This window comes from Haemaphysalis longicornis, unplaced genomic scaffold, assembly GCF_048455015.1.
Source record: "Haemaphysalis longicornis isolate Haplotype H1 unplaced genomic scaffold, Haemaphysalis longicornis Haplotype H1 scaffold_71, whole genome shotgun sequence".
In the NCBI taxonomy this organism is placed as follows: domain Eukaryota; kingdom Metazoa; phylum Arthropoda; class Arachnida; order Ixodida; family Ixodidae; genus Haemaphysalis; species Haemaphysalis longicornis.
In genome coordinates, this window is record NW_027526425.1 from 273,437 (window position 1) to 280,943 (window position 7,507).

Here is a 7,507-nt window from a genome sequence, read left to right on the forward strand (position 1 = left end):
GAACTCTTCAAAGGCACACAACCATAAGAACATGATGACACGATGAAAAAGATGACATATGCGGCGAAGAGGATGACCACATCCTGAAGTGACAATGCAGGCGGCGAATCCGTGATGTTTCTTGCGGGCAATATTGATGGCGCCAGTCCCTTCTCTCAGAATAGCCGGGCCTCGAGAAGACTTACTGCTCAACTCATGTACCTTCAAGAAAACAAGAATATTTTGTTACATGGTTGCTTTAAATGGGTGAGTTGCTTAGGCACTTTCATAACACAGTAATCGATTTAAAATCAGTGATTTCTTGGGTTTTTTTCTGGGAGTGCAGCTAAAGGTGAAAGTGCGCTAAACAATATTACCACAGACAATCAATGAAATTGCCCTGATTCTGGAAATTATCCCACCTTGCTGCCTCGGTATCCTGAATATAAGGTTTTTTATTCTTGAGAGGTTTCGTTTATTAATCAAATAATAATTACTATAATCACCTTTCGGCATTATATTTTACACACCTTCTCTCTGCAAAAAATGTTCTCTGTACTGTATAATGTGCTCCCTAGAATGCTGTAGTGAGGCTGGCTTAATATAACTTACAGCTAAACGATGTTTCTACCGCAAAGAAATAAATAGCGAGTCATAGGAAATCATAAATATTGCACTGTGGCAGAAAATTTTTGAGGAATTAGTTCCACCTAAAATATTTCCCTCTCGATATGTATTACCTCCATGGTTCGTAGTGGTATGAGGCAGAAGTTGAGCTGACTAATGCTGAACTAGGCTGTTGCACCATTTTCGTATAAATCACAACTATAGCACATTTTCTTGCAGACGACACTTTCTGAGCTCTAAACAATTCCCTTAAAAAATTACTCCTTATTTAACAACCTGTCAAAATCCAATGCAAGCATTACTCATGCTACGGGTGTATTTGGGAGTATTATTGGTGCTAGGGGCGTATTAAAAGCGGGAAATATAAATCGTCAGTTGCCACCGTATTGTTGTAGAAGCAACCACGTTGGGCGTGTCCGTGGTGGTGGCAAATCACAGCAACAACTCTCAAGGTGTAAAAGCTAATTATTTACAAAACTTAAATACAAAATATTGTTTTTTGGCCACTGTTGGATCATCCGTAATAGGCGTAATGTGAACACAATGGCCAATATTGGCGTTCACGATAACTTCTTAACAGTGAGATTCTATTAGGATGAACAGCCCCAGAAATTGAGTCCCGCAAAAACAAAATGCCAGCTTACCCAACCAAAATTAAGACCCGGGTGTTACTGCCAGGGACGTCTCAAAGTGCACTTTCGCTAACGTGTTCCGAAAAGCTCCTACTGTCACCTTGAGCCACAGGCCAAGCTGTCACTGAAAAGAAGTAACAAGTTTCAAACCATTAGTTACAAAGAAACTAACTAAAAACGCGCCATGAAAGACCCAAAAATGGCAGTGCGTACTTACTTGTAGAATGCAATGATTTCATCCCGTGCAAGAGCTTTAATGTGTTGCCTTCTGATGATACACTTCCAAGAAGGGGTCCAAATACAATTAAAACGGCCATATGCATTCCTTGTACAGCTGTTTTAGGTCTATCTTCGCCCTATTGCCTAGAAAAAAAAAACAGTTCAAAAATGTCAGAGAATAAATTTATGCCTTGGTTTAACCAGGGAGCACGAGAAAATATTGAACAATGTCTGATTCGTTCCACGAAAGTCGAATGTCTTTTTTACAGCGGTAGCCCTGGTAATCTTTTCTTGCTAAACCATTTGAGATATAAAAATATTTGAACATACTTTAAGCTCACCTGTCCTTGGTCTATGCGAACTGGTGAATATCTGCACAATATGCACGACTCAAAAGGTACTCTTTTGTGGCTTATGAGCTCCACAGGGCATTCATAATCTGCCACACTCTCCCCGACGATCCTTCAGCATGCCGAAGATGTCTTCAGCCAGTAAATGCCACAGCCATGACTTCGCAGGAGCATGTAAAGAATGGAAATAATTTGTTTTCATTTTTTTTTTGCAGAGGAACAAAAACATTTGTCACAACCTATCAGTGGAGGGCCAAATGTCTCCACAGTCAGCCACAGACTCTGAACAGGTCATTGAGTATGAATACAGAATGTAGCAATCTGCTTCTGCAGTATAATTTCTACGTTCAAAGGAGAACAGAAATGGATTAATGTTTGGTGCACATCACGATGCAACAACTTTGCACCTGAGCGTTTCGAAAATTATTCCAACTCTCTAGCTGCCACTGACATTGATAGCATAAAATGGCAGGAATGAATTATTTTTAAACTTACTTTGTGACGTTAAAACTTCAATAGTCCACACGTGAGCTTTATGGGTAATTATTCTGAGGTCTCAGGTTACCACTGACATTGACAGCATACAAACGGCTCCACACTTTCTGCGTGTTTCCACCTGACTTCCCCTCCACAAAAGGAACGTTTTGTTATACGCTGCTGCTCAGACAACCACTTTCCCTTGCATTTGACTACACGTCAGGAAGCCAACTAAAGTTGACTAGTGTAAATAGACCATCTGAATTCATCGAAGGCATTGGAAGAAACAGGGAAGAACTACACACACAGCACAGATAAAAGCAAGCAGTCCTGCCGCCAACGTCTTGAACGCACATCAACGTTAGGCGGAATAGCGTGATTAGCACAGTAAATTTAGGCTCTCAGAAGACCAACACCACGCAATTAACACGGAAGTTTGAAAATACCGATAAGTCTAAATACAGACGCTCCTACAAGCAAGCCGTGCAGTGTGTGCGCGCGAGACAATAGCGTGCGACTAACCCGAGAAGATTCAGTACCGCTTACAGGTACAGCAACCGTCAATATGCAACTAAGCAACACCACACCATACGGGGACATGCAGACTCGAGAAATGTGCGCACCAGCAACTTTCTAAATAGCACTAGCTAACGTATGCAGTCAGAAATGTCAAGCCGACTCCGACCCACAAACACACAAGCTTAAGTGCATAACGGCCGCAAACGTTTCTCGCATCGAACAGGCAGCGGAGCGGCACGTTTATCGGACGCAGTGATGAACAAGTCAATGAACAACAACCGTTACCAGAACATAAATAAGCAGCACTGACCTTTTTTGCGCCTCCCGGCAAAACTTCACTTCGTCGAACAGTAAATACAGCCCGAGGACATAAAGAAATCCGCAGTTTCACGCCACAACCAAACAGTAACCGTTCCCGCCCGTCTGACCAACAGTTCATTTAGTACATCAGACGCATAACGCGAGCAATCAAGAAAACTGCTATAGAAGGCCACTGGTGGCGCTGCATGTGGACGAACAACAACTAGCTTGCGTTGAGACGTAGGGGCGCTGCTGTCGTTAAAAGTGTTCACGCAGTCCCGTTTTTCCCTCATTGTCGTTGTACCCGTTGCCGTCCCACTATACCATGCATCAACGCAAGCGGCGCTGCCTTGCGGCTGTCAACGCATGCGCACGGCATGCCGCACTGAAGTGGCGGTCGTTTCGTAATGGTTTCGGCCAACTTTTTCTTCCTCCGTGCCTTGGGCGATGCACGCCGTGGCCAGTGACCAGTCCGCGGAAGAGATCACAAGCTCGGCACCCTTGATCGCTTATATTTGCTTCGGAAAATGGGAGTAGGCCTCTAAGCGGGCGTCTACGCGGCTCTGAGGCTGGAACAAAGAGCTCAGATATTAGCCAATTTAACACGTTAGTTGGGCTAAAGTTGTTTCTCTCCGCGGGCCGTGAGCGCGTGCGGTATGTGTGCGTAAACTTTGATGACAGCTTTATTTCGTTCTTTGCAGTGAAAACAAAACGACGCTTCTTTATTGACTGCGTTCTCTTGACAACAAGCCTTTCCAATATCAATAATATAATCCACTAATCCAATATAATCCAATAATCCACGTTATAGAAAACTACTTCCGTATAGTGAATCCAGTGTGATTACACGCTAATTAGCGAGTAATAATATATCTGCCCGTTTTCCAGCAGTTTTTCTTCATGAACACCAATAGTGCAGGAAAAGAGCAACGGGGGGACCAGGAGGAGAAGGCAGGTCATTCGGTGAACTTGAATTACTATGGCAAGTAACAACATTAGGGTAACACTGCGAATTTTCGCGATACTGCAATGCATAATTTGAAATAAGAATGACATTTCAGTACAAATATATAGAATGTAAGGCAGATGCCGCGGGGTATATTTAGTTCTCCAGGTTCTGTGTCGTTCTCCTCCTGCAAAGAGGCTTTCGTTTTTGCTTGTGAAAATTAATAGCCGGGACGAGAAAAAATACAAAAACGAACTTCTTAGCATATAGCTGCATGCATAGCATGATGTGTGCGGTGTAAACTGTAACGCAGTCGGTTACCATTATGTATGTACCCCATCACAACATAAGTAACGTGGACTAAGTACCATTGAGCGCGTACTACACCACAGCGAGATGATGACTGAGTGTTGAACAAAAACTGCCGTTTCTGCGAAACTTTGTAAACCAAATGCATTAAATGTAATGGCCTCAACAAGTATTTCGTAATGAAGATGTTCACAAAAGCACCACGAATTGTTCAGCGCTATAACAGCTATGGCTTTGCCCGAACGGCAGACGGGGAAAGGGAAGACGTTTAGTCCTTCTCAAATTGAAATCACTGGTGATTTTGTACTTGACGCCTCAAATGAGAAAAATACGATGTTCACGAAAGCGGTTTGGGTGCCGCAGAACACCTGGAAATGGGTTCCTGCAATTTCTTCTTTTGCCTAAGATATCCTCCTCTCGACATTTTTAATGCTTTGTATGGCGTTGACAAAAAAGTGGGATTTCGTTTTCTATCAAAGGACATCACTAAAACTACAGCTTAGCCGTATTATGAAAGTTAACTGCTGCAAGGCAGTTTCATAGATGTCGGCGAAGTTCATTAAATTTTATGTGCGGTGTGCGCGTGTATATTAAACGCGCACGTGCATCTTGGGTCAATAAGCACCTAATATATATGCGATTCATTGTTCCAGTTGATGCATGAAAGAGTGCATACTTCACTGCCATGCACGAGTTATGTGGAACAAGACACGAGCAAAAAATATACAAGCGCACTCTCCCCAACCGTTTACTGGGACATAAGTGGAACAGTAACCGGAACCGCCGACATCGCATGACCCCATTTCTTCGGTTCCAGATAAAAACCACGAACATAAAGAAAACAAGCTGACGGTTCCAGATAAGATCCACCTATATGCTTCGTTCCAGTTATTCTTTCGTTCGGATCCACATAAAATATATGGATCACCCTTTTTAACTGGAACTTATATGGAACCAGATTAAGAGTGTATTGCTGGGCTGTCACATGCCGGCAGCGTGACCCCCTGTTTTTCACTGTACTCCCCGGAGCTGACGTAAAAGACTGGCTTGACAGCTACAACCGTGTGAGTGCCTTCAATCGATGGGACGACTCTTTCAACCTCCAGAACGTCTCGTGGTCCCTGACCCTGGTGGCAGAAACTTGGTTTTACAACAACAAAGGAGATGTGACAGACTGGGATCGCTTTACAGCTGAACTGCGTCGTATTTTCGGGACTGCCTCCCGACGTTCAGAAGCGGCCAAAAAGAAATTGCAAGACCGCATTCAACAACCAGGCGAGTCATATACGTCCTACATTGAGGACGTTTTGGCCCTCTGTCGACGCGCCAACAAAGGCATGGCGGAGGAAGACCTTGTTCGCCACATCCTCAAAGGAATTAACGCATTTGCGTTCAACGAGCTCGCCGTGCAAAACCCTTCCAGTGTTCGTCAGATCATCAAAACCTGTCAGCGCCTTGACGATCTACAGTCGTAGTGTTTGCAACAGACCAAGTTGGACACTACCTCTCACCATGACTCCGACCTACGGGCGCTTATACGGTCCATTGTCCGTGAAGAATTTTACGGACAGCCGTCATCTGATTATGCGGGTGTTCACCCTCAGTCATCCGTTCCTGGGTTGCCTGTGGTCATGCGCGAAGAGCTCGCCTCCGTCACGTGCGGCCTTCCCCCGAAGCGAGGCATTGCCTCAGCGCCGCCGCCTGCCACCGTCCCTCCGCCGCCGCCCAGTGCTCGGGCGGTTCCTCTTGCTCTATCCCTCCCGCAGCCTTGCCATCTTACACCTGGCTCCCTTGTCTACAGCTCCTCCGCAGTCCCTCCACTTCTCGGCATGGCGAAAGCCTCGTCGCTCGTGTTATTACTGTGGCATTCGAGGCCATATTTCTCGCTTTTGTCGGAGACGCCAGCAGGATGAACGCCGCGCCTAGCTTGATTTTTCTCGCAACGACCGACGCCAATTTTACGACCCTTACCAGCAGTCTTTCCCGTATGCTGCACGCCGCTCCTTTTCCCCACCACCGGACTCTTTGGACCAACAGCGCAACTCGACCACTTTCAGACGCCGTTCACCTTCTCCTCACCGTCGATCTGCATCGCCCCTTTGCCCGGCTTCTCGACTCCATATAAACAACCGCGAAAATTAGGAGCAGTTTTTAGAGGGGAAACTGCGTCGCTTCTAAAAATTACAAATCCTCCCGCTCAACCATCAAACACGTTGACTTCGAGTAGACGCCCTTGTAGATACTGGTGCCAGCTTATCGATTATCAACGCAAATTTGTGTTCTCGTCTCCGAAAAGTGCGCACTCCTTATGTCGGTCCACTCCTACGTGGTGCTAACGAAGCCATGATTAAGCCTTCTGGACATTGCACAGCACATGTTCTCATCAGTGAAGTTCATCATATTCAGTTCGCAGTGTTGTCGCCATGTGCTCATCAAATCATTTTGGGGTGGGACCTTCTCTAATCATCGTCTGCTGTAATTTTCTGCCATCAACCCTTTATTCACCTTTCCGACACCGACCTCGTCAGTTTATCAGACGTCACAACCCCGAGGTTGGTCGCAACCGCCGATTGTGTTCTCTCTCCCGGACAAGAAACTCTTTTCTGTTACCCGACGGAGATGTGATTGTTGTACCCGCTGGTACTTTCGCTTGCAAAGGCATCATAATACCTTCATGTGTGATTCGCTTTTCAGTTGGATCAGCTCTCATTGCCGTCAGGAACCAGGCAGCACAGGACTGTTCGGCCTAAAACAGGCCGGTGTACTTTGGCCGGTGATTTTCTGTCCGGCCGTTTTCCGGCAGCCATGTGCGGCCCATGTCCAAATGTCGGCCTTTTGGCCGTATACGGCCGTACTCCCATGGCTGTCCAACGGCCAGTGTCCGTCGGCCAGTTGACCGGCTTACGGTCATACGGCCAGATTCCAGCCGTAGGGCTCCGGCCATTACAAAGCCACCTGTGTACGGCCGAAGTACGGCCGCCGGATTACAGCCGAGATGCGGTCGTCGGACTCCAGCCGGACTAAAGCTACCGGAAAGACGGCCGTGCTACGGGCATTGGAGGTCAGCCACAGTACGTTAACTGTACTGAGGCCGGTCACTGCATGTCGCACAAGCAGATGACTCATTCGCGCAGTGCAGAAGCAGCACA

General features: G+C 46.2%; 1 long non-coding RNA gene across 1 annotated transcript; it reads right to left on the reverse strand.

Moving 5' to 3' along the window:
* Positions 1 to 1,280: 1,280 nt before the first annotated feature.
* On the reverse strand, positions 1,281 to 1,911 carry LOC144148023 (uncharacterized). The gene is made up of 3 exons (XR_013317948.1): positions 1,799 to 1,911; positions 1,456 to 1,601; positions 1,281 to 1,362 (listed from the first exon to the last, which is right to left on the reverse strand). It is a non-coding gene; the product is annotated as an uncharacterized LOC144148023 (long non-coding RNA).
* Between the last annotated feature and the right edge of the window lie 5,596 nt (positions 1,912 to 7,507).